Consider the following 17,530-nt stretch of genomic DNA (forward strand, 5'->3'; position numbering starts at 1 on the left):
AAAAGTGGTAGCTTCTGGAGAAGGGTACTAGGAGATGGGGGAAGGCTGGGAGTGGAATGATATTTGTCACCAAAAGGCTTTCAGTGCAGTATGGCTTTAAAAACACGGAAGATTTACTTTGAAAATTTTGAAATTCTCCAATTTCATTGCAGTGTCAATGTATCCTGGCATTTAATAGGCCTGTCTATATATTCTGGCTTTATTGTCATATAAAGGTTTTAACCATTTTTAAAATTTAATCTATTTTAAAATATCACCAAAATTAAAGTTCTGAAAATTATTTACCCCAACTGACTCAATAAATCAAAGAAATCAGAACAGATTTTTTTTTTAAAGATTTTATTTATTTATTTGACAGAGAAATTACAAGTTTGAGAGGCCCAGAACTGACTCAAGGAAGCATGAGCAGAGAGCCCGATGCAGGACTCGATCCCAGGACCCTGAGATCATGACCTGAGCCGAAGGCAGCGGCTTAACCCACTGAGCCACCCAGGCGCCCCAGAGAACAGATTTTTTTAAGTCTAGAAATGCAAGAGAATATAATTCAAGTAAAAAAAAAATTAAGTAGTATACTACCCAGAGAGAAATTTTTATTGGGCTACTAAACACCTGAAACTTTAAAATCTGAACTCCTAATCTTGCCTCCTAAACCTTTCAAAAGATTTTCTTCATCTCAGTAAATGTTAAATTCATACTTAAGTATCTGGAATAAAATTTTGGAATCATCCCCAATTCTTCAACTTACACAAATCAACTCATCATCAACAAATCCTGTCTACCTTCAAAACACATCCAAGATCTGACCACCTAGAATCTCCACCCTTACCACCCAGGTCCAAGTCACCATTACCCTTCACCTGGATTTTTGCCAACAGCTTTAAATTCCTAACTCTGCCTTCAGCCTTGTTCCTTCCTCCCTACCTTCTCCTCACTTCAGCTTCTCCACACAACAGCCATCGCAATCTTTCAGAACTTAAATCAGGCTCTGTTATTTCTCTGCTCAAAATCCTTCAGTGACTTCTCATCTCAATCAAAGTAAAAGCAAAGGCTCAATGTTAACTATTACTTCCTAGTTCTGTCCCTACTCCCTCTGCTCCAGTTAGGTTTGTTCCCTTGCTATTATTTCTTGGATGCATTAAGCATATTCCCACCTGAGGCTAAAGAGTGTTCCAGACAAAGGGAACAGCTCTGCTTTCAAAGAAGTGATATATTTTTTTTGTTGTTTCAGAATACAGTAAAAAGACAAAAATAATACAAAAATTTGTTTTGATACCAAAAGTAGTGCACACACATATGCATGTGCACCACACACATTTCATATACAAGAATATGAAAAGCCTAAATTAAAGGCAAACTGGCATTTTTAAAAGAACATGAGTAGTCAAATGGTCTACCACCACCAAGTAAAACTGATAAAAAGAAATACATAGATGACTGAATTTTAAAAATTCTATTAATAGAGGGCATCAACCAGTCAAATAAAAATACTCTATCACATCAATGTAACCCCATCACCAGAAAAATACTTCAGAAAATAAAACAACCTTAGGACTATTTTACCAAATCTTTTCTTGGTATTTCCAACATTACTGGAAACTTTTCAGCCATCTCAAAGTGCAGTTAACTCCACCAACAGATTTAATGTAGAATCCAACCCAGTACACCTTTCAATTTCACCCTCAATTCTAAAAATCAAATATTCTTCAGAGAATAAAAAATGACCCCTGAGAGGAAAAATCACCCCTATTTCATCATTTGGCTTACTTGTTTTAATTTCTCTAGCACTAGTGTCTGCTAGGTGAGCCAAAGGCTGGAGCTGCACTATTCCCAGCAACCTCTGGAGTCCTGCACAATGTTAAAAGTTTCTGTAAGGCCTAGTGTTTGGGGATTCCTGTTCTTTTTCTTCCACAAAATCTTGCTCTGTAAATGGAGTCTTCTCTTTCTTATTTCTCTGTGTATCCTGCCAATTCATCCACCCACAATATAAGGTAATCCAAGTATTTCTCACATTCTAAAACACCCCCAAAATACTTGAGATTAAAAAACAAAGTTTAAAGTAATTACTGCTTGGGGCGCCTGGGTGGCTCAGTGGGTTAAAGCCTCTGCCTTCGGCTCAGGTCATGATCCCAGTGTCCTGGGATCCAGCCCCACATCTGGCTCTCTACTCAGAGGGGAGCCTGCTTCCTCCTCTCTCTCTGCCTGCCTCTCTGCCTGCCTCTACTTGTGATCTCTGCCTGTCAAATAAACAAATAAAATCTTTTTTTAAAAAAAAGTAATTACTGCTAACCAAAAACATGTAAAATGTCACAACTAAAGCAAAAATGGACCATTAACAGTGAATGCCACAGAAAACACACACAACACCACAAGGTACTCTCCCTAACAAATTTTTCCAAACATTCAAAACTTTAATCTCTCTATTACACAAATGGTTCCAAAACATGCAGATAACATGTTCATCAACTCATTTTAAGAGGCATATATGGTTGGGGATCAAAAATTTAGTAATAACAGCAACAACAACAACCAAAAATGGACTATTAGCCCCAATCAACAATTTTAGCAACAAGACATGCACTATCATCAAGTAATACTTATCCTAAAAAGAAAAAACAGAAATACCACCATAAAAATTATCTTCAGAATTAGTCATCCTGATAGAAAAATAAATGGTAAAACTGATGTAATATTCTCAATAGACTGGTAACAGTGATTTGGTAAAATTCAACATTAGTTAAAATTCAAAAAAGCTAGACCTGGCCACACCTGGCTGGCTCAGTTGGTAGGGCATGTGACTTGCTCTTGGGTTCTTAAGTCTGAGCCCCATGTTGGGATTAGAGTTTACTTTAAAAAGGGGGAGCCAGGGTGCCTGGGTGGCTCAGTGGGTTTAGCCTCAGCCTTCAGCTCAGGTCATGATCTCAGGGTACTGGGATCCAGCCCCGCATCGGGCTCTCTGCTTAGCAGGGAGCCTGCTTCCCCCTCTACCTGCCTCTCTGCCAACTTGTGATCTCTCTCTGTCAAATAAATAAATAAAATCTTTTAAAAAGGGGGGGGGGGGGAGCCTGGCTGCTGGCTGGCTCAATCAGTAGAGCATGCAACTCTTGATCTCGGGTCATGAGTTCAAGCCTTATGCTGGGCACAGAGCTTACCAAAAAGAAAAAAAAAAGCCAGACATGGACAACTTTAATTTTTAAAATTCTCTTCCTCTACCAACCTCTTATAAATTAGCATTCCCCAAGGTCTTGTCCTCTCATTATAAAAAAGGCACTTACTAGATAACTTCTTCTATACACATACTTCTAATTACTACCTGTAAGCTGTTAAGATACAAATTCATATCCTCAACAAAATCTCCATCCCCAGTGCTACTCAGATACCCAACAGCCTACTGGACATTTCTGTCCTGATTTCTTAAAGGCACCTTAAACTCAACAGTCATTCTACTATGTTCATCCTCCACAATTTATTACACCACCATCCACCCACATGAGGAAAACAAAGCCAAGGCAGAAAAAAAGGGGCAATCCATGTAACAGACAGCAATGATGAAAAAGCAACATTTATATTACAAAAATACCCAGAACGGCCCAAATGCTCAAAAAAGGAGAAATAAAATACCAACACAGAATTCTGATAATCTGGTAGACTCAGTCGGTTCAGTGTCTGCCTACAGCGCAGGTCGTGATCATCTCGGGTGCTGAGATTGAGCCCAAGTCAGAATCCCAGCTCAACGTGAAGTCTTCTCCCTCTCCTTTTGCTCCTCTCCCTCACCCTGCTCATGCTCTCTCTCAAATAAAATTTTTTAAAAACAAAAAAAGCATTTTGATAATCATTAGAAATAAAAAGTATATAAACTGCATAAATGTAATTTTCCAAGAAAGAGACAAATGAGTCATATACAACTATGCTAACACAGAGAAAATACACTAAAAGCATATACGTTAAAACATCAACAATGGTAAAGATGGAAATGAAAGAGTACATAAAGAATAAATGCTTTTACATTTTACTTGATGTTTATACAACACTTGCATCTTTCACATCAAAAATAAACATACTGATCAGCTATGAAATAAAAAACAGGGGCACCTGGTGGCTCAGTCGTTAAGTGTCTGCCTTCAGCTCGGGTCATGATCATAGGACCCTGGGATAAGCCCAACGTCGGGCTCCCTGCTCTGCTAGGGGTCTTCTTCTCCCTCTCCCACTCCCCCTGCTTGTGTTCCCTTTCTCTGTTAAATGAATAAATAAAATCTTAAATATCTATGTACTATTATATCTATGTAAAATATATTGGGGAAGCTCAAAAGTGAATCTGAATACATCTACACAGTAACTTGTACACAAATGTTCACAGCAGCATTATTCGTAATAGTCAAAAAGTGGACACAATCTAAACGTCCATCAACTGATAAATGGATAAAGAAAACGTGGTATACACATGTAATCAACTGTTACTTAGCCATAGACAAAAATGAAGTATTCATACAAGCTACATGGATTAACCTTAAAAACATTATGCTAAGTAAAAGAAGCTAGTCACAAAAGGCCACACATTATATGATCCAATTAATATAAAATGTCCAGAAAAGACAAATCTATAATAACAGATAAACTGGTGGTAGTAAGGGGCCAGGAAGAAAATGAAATGGAGAGTAATATACTAGTATACGCATGGGGCTTCTTCTAATTTTATTCTAAAATTAGACAATGAAGAGGCACCTGGGTGGCTCAGCCAGTTAAGCATCTGCCCAGGCTCCCTGCTCAGCAGGGAGTCTACTTCTCCCTCTCCCCACCTCCCAGTTCTGTTCATGCTCATTCTCATGCCCTCTCTCTCTCAAATAAATAAATAAATCTTTGAAGTTAGACATTGACAATGGTTGCATAATTCTATTAATATACTAAAAACTCCTGAACTCTTTTAAGGTAGGTTATAGCGCCATAAAGCAGTTACCAAAAAACGAATGTGAAACAAAGATTTTGGGCGCCTGGATGGCTCAGATGGTTAAATGTCTGTCTTCAGCTCAGGTCATGATCCCAAGATCTTGGAACAGAGTGCCGCCTCTGATTCCCTGCTTAGCAGGGAGTCTGCTTCTCCCTTTCTCCCTGCTTCTTCCCCTGCTTGCACTTGCTCTCTCTCAAATGAATAAATAAAATCTTAAAAAAAAAAAAAATGCCTGCTGTTCCCTCTGCTTGTGCATGCATGCACACTCTCCCTCTCTCTGACAAATAAATAAATCTTTAAAGTAAATAAATAATAAATTCCAAATTTTCATGTTGACAAGATTATCTTAAAATTTCCTGGGGGCGCCTGGGTGGCTGAGTTGGTTAAGCCTCTGACTTCAGCTCAGGTCATGATTCTCAGGGTCCTGGGATGGAGCCCTGCATTGGACTCTCTGCTCAGTGGGGAGCCTGCTTCACCCTCTCTCTCTGCTTGCTTCTCTGCCTACTTGTGATATCTCTGTCAAATAAAATCTTTTAAAAATAAATATTTCCTAGCATTTGTTTTATTCAGTAACTGAATTTTCTGAAGTATTCTAAGACAATGTATTTTTTAAAATTAAAAAAAAAAAAATTTTTTTTTAAGATTTTATTTATTTGCCACAAACAGTGATCAAAGTAGGCAGAGAGGCAGAGAGAGGGGGTAGCAGGCTGCCTGCCAAGCAGAGAGCCCAATGTGGGCCTTGATTCCAGGACCGTGAGATAATGAACTGAACTGAGGACAGAGGCTTAACCCACTGAGACACACAGGTGTCCTAAGGCAATGTATTTTAAATATACACAGTGACTGATGCCAAGGCTAGGCATACTCCCCATCCTCAAAAACCTCACGGAAGTTATTTAAGTAGTATATATCCTCTACAATGAAACTATATTGTGACTCCTGACCTCAAAATGATGATTTTCAAGCCCCGCTTTGGGACCTAAAGCTTACTTAAATAAATAAATAAAAATAAATAAACAAAAATATTAAAAAGTGAAAAAATAAATGAATAGATAGATAGCACCTGGCTGGCTAAGTGAAGAGAGCATGCAACTCTTCATCTCCAGGTGGTTAACTTCAAGCCCCATGTTGGGACCTGGAGCTTACTTAAGAAACATGAAACGGGGCGCCCAGGTGGCTCAGTCTTTAAGCATCTGCCTCCGGCTCAGATCTTGATCCCAGGATCCTGAGATGGGGCCCCGCATCACATCTGGCTCCCTGCTCAGCAGGAAGCCTGCTTCTCCCTCTCCCCCTGCCTGTGTTTGGCTCAGGTCAGATAGAACCCCTTTGTCAGGTTCCCCTGCTTGGGGGGGCGGGGGGTCTGCTTCTCCCTCTCCTTCTGACCCTCCCTCTCCCTCTGACCCTCGCTCTGCTTGTGCCCGCTCTCAAATAAACAAATAAAATCTTAAAAAAAAAAAAAGAATCCTTAGAAGACCTCCTGGCACATCACATGGACCTCCTGGCACATCGCATGCACCGCACCTGTTAAGTATACTAAAAATTATCACTTAACTACTTGATAACTTCAATTCCATACTATCATTATCCCTTTCAGCTTCAATAACCACATTAATTCTAAACTACTTAATTATTTACATTAAAGCAATAGTTCTCAAGGAGTATAGGGACTATCAGGATTCCATAAATACTTTCAGGGGGTTCATTAGATCAAAATCATTCTTGAAAAAAAGATCAAAGCGCAAAACAGACCAATGGTTTAACACAACACTGCACAAAAAAAAATATAGAGGCAATTTCAGATTCCACATTGCAACTAACCTTTAAGAAATTACCACTCAAGTTTTGTTGTAGAATCAAAGAAGAATATCACAATTATCTGGGCAGATCATTAAAGTACTCCTCTCAACATACTGGTGTAAAGCTGAATTTTCTTTATACACTTCAACCAGAACAACACATGATTGAATGCAAAAACTAACAGGAAAACCAGCTGTCTTCTTATTAGGCCAAATATTAAAGAGATTTACAAAAATGTAAAACAGTTGCCATTCTTTCAGTATTTTTTTTTTTTTGGTTTTGGAAAAAAGTTTTTTTCCCCATAAAAAATGTTATTTATGTAACCTGTAATTAGTTCCTTAGCTATTTTTATTTTTATTTTTTTAAAGATTTATTTATTTATTTATTTGACAGAGAGAGAGAGAGATGACAAGCAGGCAGAGAGGCAGGCAGAGAGAGGGGAGGAAGCAGGCTCCCTGCTGAGCAGAGAGCCCGATGCGGGGCTCGATCCCAGGACCCTGGGATCATGACCTGAGCCGAAGGCAGCGGCTTAACCCACTGAGCCACCCAGGCACCCACCTTAGCTATTTTTAAATGAATTAATATATTTGTTAACTTAGAATATAATGATTACCAATAAGATATAAACCATATAACCAAAAGCTACTTGGAGCCCTACATCATTTTCTTTTTTGAGTCCTACATCATTTTTAAGAGTGTAAAGGAATCCTAACCAAAAAGTCTGAGAACTGGGGCACCTGGGTGGCTCAGCGGGTTAAAGCCTCTGCTTTCGGCTCAGGTCATGATCTCAGGGTCCTGGGATCGAGCCCCACATCAGGCTCTCTGCTCAGCGGGGAGCCTGCTTCCTCCTCTCTCTCTCTCTGCCTGCCTCTCTGCCTGCTTGTGATCTCTGTCAAATAAATAAATAAAATCTTTAAAAAAAAAAAAAAAAGTCTGAGAACTGCTTCTTTAGAGTAATACTTAATACCCCACTTTAATTTACATTGAGTTTTCATCTCTGTGAATCTCACACATGCAGCCATGGATGTTTAAAGTAAGCAGAAGAAAGCAAAGATATAAATCTTGCTTCCTTCCGATGTACTATAATGCAATTAAGCATAAGATATAGCCCTTCCAAAAAAGAAAAAAGGATGGTCGAGTTAACAGAATTATCCATCTGTCAGAAGTAACTACAGTAGTATGATACAGCTGTAATATAGAACTTATGCAGAAATAGAGCCAAAGAACTTTCCCTGTGCCAAAAGATGCACAGAAAAATCTGGGCTGCTGAAGGGGTAACATAGTCCTTGAGTGAATTACCTACCCTAACAGTTTTACTGGAGTTGATTTCAAACTACCACCTAGACTTCCAGTCACCTTCAATTAAGGTTAATCATAGAACTCCACATGGAACATAATCTGCTCCAAAAAGTTTCGAAAAATATTTAACTACTAAAAAAAGTTACTGTACAATGCTAGTTACCTTCATTATTACAATAAATACAATCAGACTGTGCTGTAACAAATTACCACGCTATAAAAGGTCATCCAGCAATGGGGAGTAATATCATTCATTAATTAGGGCCCTTTTCCCTTCCTTTTTGGAGCATAATTTATTGATTTAAATGCCTCACACAAAACCTTGTAGGAGTTTGATGTTAAAAAAAAAATTACTGTTCACTACAGAATTGTAATACTAACCACTGTGAATTGAGAGCAAACTTTCCTGAGCCAGGATGATTAAGGTGGACAGAAGCTCATAAGCCAGGCAAGTTTTGTTCTAGAGAGGGTACTTCCAAAGTCACGTTATCTACTCTAAGGGGCATATATAACTGCATTCTGCTTAAAAGGAGTAAGTGTCTGATAAGAGTTTTCTCATTTCCTCACATACTCTAGGCCTGAATTTGCAGCTTCCAAATTAAATGCCTTTTAAGCACTTTTCATCCTACTCTCATATCTAATTCCATAATAAGAATTCTTAAGTTCTTCAAATTAAAAATAATTCCACTGAAAAGGAGAAACCAAGGACCCAATAAAAAGAGACACTGAATATACCAGAGTTCACTGCAAGCAGGTTCCAAACTGAAATCCGTGTTACTCAGCCTTTTAAAATTAAAGGGCGAAAAACAACCCCCCCATATTACTATTCCACCAAGTATCACTCTTTCATTGGCTTTTGTTAAGGTTAATTATTTACTGAGACTTCATGCGATAATGCTCGTTAATACTGTGCGCTGCAATTACTTTCCACTCAAAGAATCCCATTTCAACTCTTGAAGGTTCGCAGTACTTCTCAAAGCACAAAGACTTAACTCCTTCCTCCTCCCCGTTGCGCTCCCCGCCCCCCACCTCGGAAAATATAGTACCTGCAGCAGGGTTTCCTGATCTCAACATTGCGGGGGGGGGGGGAGGTAAGGGCTGGGGGATGGGAAGAGGGTGGGAGAGTTCCCTAATTTTTGGACTCGCTATCCCATTCTGCCTCAATAAAACAAAACCCCTGTTGTAAATAATGTTATGAACCTTGACACAGAGGATCCAATTCCCTTCCGTTCGAATCTATCCCTATAAACTTCACTATGGCCCTCAATGCACCCCTTTCTACTCCAGAGCAGCCCTACCTGGCCCCGACTTATAGATCCAAGCTGAATTATTCCATGACCTTGGACCCAGGCCACTGCTCCCCTCCAAGATCCTCACATCACATCCTGCAGACTGCAGAGAGCTCACGGTTCAGGCCGGGTCAGCGGCCGGGGCGACGGCAGGGAAGCAAGCCGCAGAAACCGCAGAAGCGCGCTGGCTGGTGGGGCTGACTCGGGGAAAACGCGTGGAAGGAAAGACGCCGGGGACAAGGCCGGGGGCTACCTGCGGACCAACGCCGACACCGCCCCAGTAGTCGCAATGCTACACCTCACCTCCGGGTTCTGGATGCCCTCTCAGCCGCCTTGAGACCCCTGGCGTGACCCGCGGTCCTCGGTCATGGCCCCTTATTACCTCTGCCTACCCCAGCCAGCAATGGCAGGTGATGAGGCGCCTGGGCACCCGAAACGCTCAGGCTGATTGCCTACCTCAAGCGACAGTGTCTTCGAGCCGCCCACTCCCTCTCAAGGGCTCCCGGAGCCGGGACCCCGGGAGTAGGAAGAGGCGTACGATGCAAAACGACACAGAAGGTGGGACAGGAAGCGCGGGGGGGGGGGTCCTCCAGCTCTCCGGAGAGGCTGGCAGAAGGGAGGTGAGGACGCAGGAGGCGCGACAGCACGCGGCGGGGACGTCGGAAAGCTAACCTACCTTCCTCACTCCTGCCGACGGTCCAACACGAGCCAGCGAATCGCCTCACATCCGGGTATCAGGAGAGAGCCGCTTCTGCCGCGACTGCCGCCGCTCTCCCGGCACAGATACGCCAAACTTCCGGCGACGACGGCGACGCCTCGCCCGTCAGATGGGAGTTACCTGTGACCGTCTTGGTCGCGCTTGCGCAACGCTCCTCTTCAGCCGTCACAGGCTCAGCTGACGTGCCCAGAGGAGGAAGATGGCCGCCACGTTCACTGCGTGTCACGCAGTTTTTCACCCCGGCCGGGACGGCTGGCGTCGGGGAAAAGCAAGCCGGCGTACACCCTCAGCGCAGGCGCGGTGGGAGGCCTCGCGTGCGCGCACCGCGGGTGGGCACCTCGCGGGGAAGCGGCGGCGCCCCCAGGCGGCGACCGCTGGCCCTTCCCCGGGATGTCTCTTAATAAAGCCGCCAACTCCCCCAGCTGCGGTGATTGTCTTGGAAATCCTTCGCCGCTGGTCCCTCTGTGGGTTGTGGGTAGCGCTCTCTGCGACCTCGATTTCAAATACGTTTAATCTTTGACATGGGCCAGTGTAAAGAAAACGGTAGGCAAGTGGCCCTTCTCTTTTCTTCCCCTGCCCTGCACTCCAGTGCTTCCAGAAAAATCCCGGGCTTCTCCTTCTCCTTACACTTGCACCTTGTGTGCGGGCGCACGGGAGTCGACAAGAATTTGTAGGTATTCTATTAGATTTAGTCGGGGCGGGTGTTCACACAAAGCTTTGGTTTTTCGAAGCCTGTAAAGATAAAGCGCAGGTTTCAATCACTAGTATTCGTGGTTGTCACACTCTTGAACACGCTTACTGTGCTATTCGTATTTGCAGAACTGTGCGACTGGGTAAAACCGGTACTCATGCTTTTGAGAATCTGAAGAGAGATGATCATACGTGGGTTCTCCCCTTACTGACCTGTTTTTATGAAACTAAGTACAATCAAAATGTGCTCTAAGTCTATCAAGCCTGATGTCAAACCTGATTTTCTGACCATACATCTTCCACAAAACTTGATTGAGCCGCTTGTCAGTTTTGTCTGGAAAGAGTTTGTGGTTTAAAAACCAAAGCCAGGGGGCGCCTGGGTGGCTCAGTGGGTTAAGGCCTCTGCCTTCGGCTCAGGTCAGGGTCTTGGGATCTAGCCCCGCATCGGGCTCCCAGCTCAGCGGGGAGCCTGCCTCCCCCTCTCTCTCTGCCTGCCTCTCTGCCTACTTGTGATCTCTGTCTTGTGAAATGAATAAATAAAATCTTAAAAAAAAAAAAAAAACCACACAAAGCCAGAGTTCTTGATGGGTGAAGCCATTGCCCATATCGCCATACACTGTTAGTTGGCAAAAACCTGCCTATGCCCCATCCCTATTCCCTGTTTCTAATATATATACTTTATTTTTTTAAAGATTTTATTTATTTATTTGACAGGCAGAGATCGCAAGTAGGCAGAGAGGCAGGCAGAGGGAGAAGAGGAAGCAAGTTCCCCACAGAGCAGAGAGCCCGGTGTGGGGCTCGATCCCAGGAGCCTGGGATCATGACCTGAGCCGAAGTCAGAGGCTTTAACCCACTGAGCCACCCAGGCGCCCCTCTAATATATATATATACTTTAACAGCATATGCCAAATGACTTTAATGGGGGTGGGGGTGTGGGGAGACAAGTCAGGAGTAGACTGCCAACCTGATTAAAGTGGTTTACGAACCAGACTATTTCACCCATATCTGCCTCACCTTTAGATTGTCAGAATACAATACTGGTGGTATTTCCTTTCCTGTGTAAACGGCTTTATTTTTAGTGACTCAAGTCCTGTGCACATGCCTGCACACACATACACACACACCCCATATTTACAAGTTTCTGTTCCCACAAAATAGGCCTCCACTTTTTTTTTTTTTTGAAAGATGTTATTTATTTATTTGAGAGTGAGAGCAAGAGAGGACCACTAGAGGGGCAGAGGGAGAGAAGAAAATTCCCTCCTGAGCAGGGAGCCTGATGGGATGCAGGACTCTATCCCAGGACACTGGGATCATGACCTGAGCCAAAGGCAGATACTTAACCAACTGAGTCACCCAGGCACCAAGTAGGCCTCTGCTTCTGAGAAATCTATTCCACTTTACATCTTGAATTGGTCACAGTCAGAAGCATAGGAATCCTTATAAATGCCGTGCCATGAAAAATCACATGTACTTATTTTTTATATGTAAGTAAATCATATTTGATGTATAATTCATATCTGAAACTTACTAGATATTCTTTTCTAAAACCAAATATAGTTATCTTCTTAAACATGCTGCAGAAGTATAAAATAGTTTGCTTTTATAATACCATATTACAAACATCAAAGTTGCTGAAAGACTAGATCTTAATTGTTCTCTTTTTTTATAAAGATTTTATTTATTTACTTGACAGAAAGAGAAACAGTACAAGCAGGGGAGGAGCAGGCAGAAGGAGAAGCAGGCTCTCCGCTGAGCAGAGGGCCCAGTGTAGACCTGATTGATCTCAGAACTCTGGGATCACAATGGAGCAGAAGGCAGACACCCAACTGACCGGGTCCCCCCAGGTGCCACTAGATCTTAATTGTTCTCACCACAAAAAGGAAATGTTGATTATGTGATGTGATGGAGGTGTCAGCTAAGATGGTAATCATAATTGCAATCTATAAAATATCTAATCAACTCATTGATACCTTAATGTTACATAATTTTATATGTCCATTATGTCTCAATAAAAATATTTATAAAATAGTTTGCTTTTATGGGAAAAATAAGCTTTCTTGAGTGTTATTCTTTATCATTTTAAAAGATACCTCACTTCTGATTCATTAAGGCCAGAGGTCTCAATTTGTACTTTGATTAAATCTTAATTATTCTGTAATGTCATTTTTTAAAGATTTACTTATTTATTTTAGAGAGAGAGGAAGGGCAGAGAGAGAGGGAGAAGAAGATAAACAAGGCCTGATGCAGCTCTCTATGCAGGGCTTGATCCCAGGACCCATGAGATCATGATCTAAGCTGAAATCAAGAGTCAGATGTCCAACCAACTGAGCCACCCAGGTGCCCTTGTAATGTCATTTTTTACAAAATTTGTCTTGCTTTCTATCAGTGGTTTTCATTTAGAACAGCCTATGAACTTTGGAATTTGGTTCATTTGATTTGGTTATTTACTATAAGAAATCCTAATCAACTGAATAAATTATCTTGCTTTACTGAGCTTTCAAAGATTATACAAGCTCACAACAACCTGTTCTCAGCAAAAAGAGAGACCTCCTGAGAAAGTTCTGGGGGATACCGCTAGTTCACCATTTTGCCGTGTACACATGATAAAAACAAAACGTGTGGTTGCTTATATAATGTATTTTGGTGTTCAACATTATAGTTCTGTAAATTATGAAGACCTTTTTCTCAATCCTTACAAGAACTACAAGCCCCTACTTGTAAATTCTCTTGATAAATTCTAAATTGTGAATGTAATCTGGACTTGTTTAAATTGTTGGTTTTCCTTTTTTTTTTTTTTTTAATATTATATTTGACAGAGATCACAGAGAGGCAGAGGAGGAAACAGGCTCCCCACCGAGCAGATAGCCCAATGCGGGACTCGATCCCAAGACCCTGGGATCATGACCTGAGCCGTGGCAGAGGCTTTAATCCACTGAGCCACCCAGGCACCCTGGTTTTCCTTTCTATCTCCAAACTGCAGAATGTCTTTCCTGCCCTTGCATATCATGATGACATCTACTTCTAAAAGCTAATAATGAAAGATTTGCATGGCCCCACATATCACATTTTCATTTCCTTGTTCCTTTTCTTTCTCATGACCAATCTAAATGCCAGAACTTATAAAACTTCTGCTAACTTCCAGACAACAGAGTAGTCTTATATTCAGACTGATCCTTCTGCTAGCACCTAAATAAAGTCTTTTTTCTATGTTGGTCCACTCTTGTTGACTTTATTTCAAGACTCTCAACAGTATGAGAGAGTTACTATCAGTAAAAATTCTAAAACAAAAACAAACAAAAAAACCCTCCAATCTAGAAAATAAAAACAAAGAAAGAGTATAGCATTCTAGTATAAATCAACTGATACTGGCATTTTAATTTGCCATCTTCTGGGACACTCACTACTAACACCTATAAGTAATAATGCTGGTCCCACATGCTTGATAGGGAATAAGTGTTACCCAGATTAAGGAACTGAATTACAAAAGTCCAGAGACGAGAGGGAACTTGATGAGTTTCAGGATTCAAATATTTCAATATTTGAATTGGAATTCAAATATTCCAATATTATTGAAGGGAAAAGGCATTAAAAGGTAGGCAGAGCTGGAGCACCGGCTGGGTCAGTCGGTTAAGCATCTGATCCTGGGGTCATGGGATTGAATCTGGTGTCAGACTCCCTGCTCAGCAGGAAGTCTTTTTCTCTTTCTCCCTGCCCCCCACTCCCACTTGTGCTATCTCTCGTTCTCTCTCTTGCTATCTCGCAAATAAGTAAACAAAACCTTTAAAAAAAAAAAAAAAGTTTGGCAGAGCCAAAGTAGGAAAGGCCTTGAGGCTAGCAGGAAGGAATATCTTCAGTTTGGTACTAGGGATACTGTAGTGAAAAGTACACACAGGGTTTCCTTCCTCATGTAGCATACATTCTAATGAGGGAGGCGATCAGTTATTTCATAATTATTTATTGAGGGCACGTTGTGTGTAACTTACTTTTCTAGATACTGGGAATATAGAAAAGAACAGAACATATACAAATTCCTGCCTTCAGAGGTGCCTGGGTGGCTTAGTCAGTTAAGCATCTGCCTTTGGCTCAGGCCATGATCCAGGGTCCTGGGATCAAGCCTCACACTGGGCTCATTGCTCAGAACACAGTCTGCTGCTTCCTCTCCCTCACCCTCCCTCTCCCTCTGCTGTTCGCCCTGCATGTACACTCTCTCTCTTTGTCAAATAAATAAAATCTTTAAAAAAAAAAAAAAAAACCTGCCTTGGGCTCCTGGGTGGCTCAGTTGTTAAGCGTCTGCCTTCGGCTCAGGTCACGATCTCAGGGTCTGGAGCCCAGCATCAGGCTCCCAGCTCGGTAGGAAGCCTGCTTCTCCTTCCCCCACTCCCCCTGTTTGTGTTCCCTCTCTTGCTGTGTCTCTCTCTGTCAAATAAATAAATAAAATCTTAAAAAAAGCAAAACCCCAGGGACGCCTGGGTGGCTCAGTTGGCTAAGCCGCTGCCTTCAGGTCAGGTCATGATCCCAGGGTCCTGGGATCGAGAGCCACATCGGGCTCCTTGCTAGGCAGGGAGCCTGCGTCTCTCGCTGCCTCTGCCTGCCACTCTGTCTGCTTGTGTGTACTCTCTCTCTGACAAATAAAAAAAAAATCTTAAAAAAAAAAAAAAAAGCAAAACCCTGCCTTCAGACAGTACATTTTTCAAGTCAGTTAATAAATAAGTAAATAACAATTAAATGAAAAGAAGGGAACAAATATAGTAATAAACAGGGTAGCACTAATCAAACTTTCTGTGATGAAACAAATATTCTGTATCTGCATTGTCGCAAAGGGTAGCCAAAGCGACATAGGGCTCTTGAACACTTGAAATATGAGTATTGCAACTGAGGAACTGAGTTTTTAATTTTATTTAATTTTATTTTTTACCTATCCCCCACCAGCTTTAATTTTAATTGATTAATTAATTAATTTTTTGAGAGAGAGTGCACACGCAAAAATACGTGTGGTGGGAGAAGGTGAGAGGGATAGACAGTGCAGCGCCAAATGCGGGACTCCATCTCCCAACCCTGAGATCATGACCTGAGCCTAAATCAACAGTTGGATACTCAGCCTACTGAACCACCCAGGTGTCCCCTCAATCTTAATTTCCATGGGTTAATTAATATCATCATGGATCTTTTTTTTAACTTTCTCCTAAAACTGATTCTTCTCTTGGTTCTAAGGGAGTTGTTAATAAAACTCCAGGAAAGAGAATTCCCTGCAAAGGTCTGACTGGATCTGTTTACATTCCAAGCCCACTGTGGACAAATAATGGTATGTGATGGTTGACCCAAGGATAGAGTCAGTTTCATTGGGACCACACAGATCATCAGATTATTAGGAACTGTTGGATACGGAGATGGATAGATATTGAAAAGGCAGCACACAAATGAACATTACAGTCTTGCCATTCAAATTGTGGTTCACAGACTAGGAGCATCTTTAACAACTGAAGCATTTTAGAAATACAGCATTTCCGTCCCCACCCCAAATGAATCAGAATTCTCATTCTAAAGTTTCCTTAGGTATGTCCTATGCATCTAAAAGTTTGATGAGCATTGCTTTACACATCCAAAAGTTCTGATAATCGGGGAGAATATCCAGGCTGGAGATACAACTTAAAGCTGTGGTTTTAGAGGAGATCACCTAGGTCAAAGGAGAAAGTATCCATAAGAAGACTACACCTTGGGTAAACCCTGAAGCACTCCGACATATAATGGCTCAGTAAAGGATAAGCCATCTGAGACTTATAAGTGTTGGCATAAGTGTTGCATCAGGTGAGCTAGGCATCCTGAAAGCCGAGAGAGGCTTGTGTTTCAAAAGGGTAGTGTTCATGTTAAATGCTGCTGAAATGTTGAGTAAAATGAAGATAAGTTTTGTCTTGGAGGTTGTTGATGACCCAGTATCAATGGAGTTTGAAGAGTGAATTAGAGGTGATAAAACAAGTGTACACAACTCACTCAAGAAGTTTTATTTTTTGTTTTGTTTTTAAACTTTTTAAAAAATTTATTTATTTGACAGACAGAGATCACAAATAGGCAGAGAGGCAGGCAGAGAGAGAGCGAAGAGAAGCAGGCTTCCCGCTGAGCAGAGAGCTCAATGCGGGGCTAGATCCCAGGATCTTGGGATCATGACCTGAGCCAAAGGCAGAGGCTTTAACCCACTGAGCCACCCAGGCGCCCCTCATTCAAGAAATTTTTAATGCGAAAAGAAATCTAGTCATAGCTGGAGCTGCATCAGAGAAGAATTTTGCTTTAAGATAAATTTGTATTTTTTTTTTAAAGATTTTATTTATTTATTTGTCAGGGAGAGAGAGAGGGAGAGAGAGCATTAGCAGGAGAGTGGCAGGCAAAGGTAGAGGAAGAAGCAGATTTCCTACGTACGCCTAGGTAGCTCATGTGTTAATTTGCCTTTGAAAGGGGCCGTAATACTTCTACCTTCTAACTGGAAGGAAAACTAAAAAGGTCGCTTCTGGTTTTCTAAAAGTAGGAAATATTATCAGAGAGTGATTTGAGGAAGAGACTGTAGAAGGTTTCAGAGGGAAAGAAGAAAGAAGGTATGAAATAGCTCGTGAGCTTATTAGAGAACCACAACATGATCTCTCAACAGTGTAGGGGACCCCTTTGAAGTTTGTGACCAGAATTTAAAGTAAAAATAGGGACGTCTAGGTAGCTCATGTGTTAAGCATCTGCCTTTAGTTCAGATTTTGATCCTAAGGTCCTGGGAGCAAGTCCCACATTGGGTTCCTTGCTCGGAAGGGAACCTAC

General features: G+C 41.7%; 1 protein-coding gene across 10 annotated transcripts in view; it reads right to left on the reverse strand.

Annotated features, from left to right (window-relative positions):
• ESCO1 (establishment of sister chromatid cohesion N-acetyltransferase 1) overlaps nt 1–10,329 on the reverse strand; it is an 85,913-nt gene extending 75,584 nt beyond the window's left edge. For 5 of the 10 annotated variants that reach the window (XM_045065435.1, XM_045065432.1, XM_045065434.1 and 2 more), the window contains exon 1: nt 10,004–10,325. The gene's annotated coding sequence lies outside the window, so the exon portion shown is untranslated. The other 5 variants (XR_006602068.1, XR_006602067.1, XM_045065433.1 and 2 more) reach the window with 3 other exon arrangements.
• Nucleotides 10,330–17,530: the final 7,201 nt, after the last annotated feature.

Source organism: Mustela putorius, unplaced genomic scaffold (assembly GCF_011764305.1).
Source record: "Mustela putorius furo isolate JIRA1106 unplaced genomic scaffold, ASM1176430v1.1 tig00003858_pilon_pilon_pilon, whole genome shotgun sequence".
Lineage (NCBI taxonomy): Eukaryota > Metazoa > Chordata > Mammalia > Carnivora > Mustelidae > Mustela > Mustela putorius.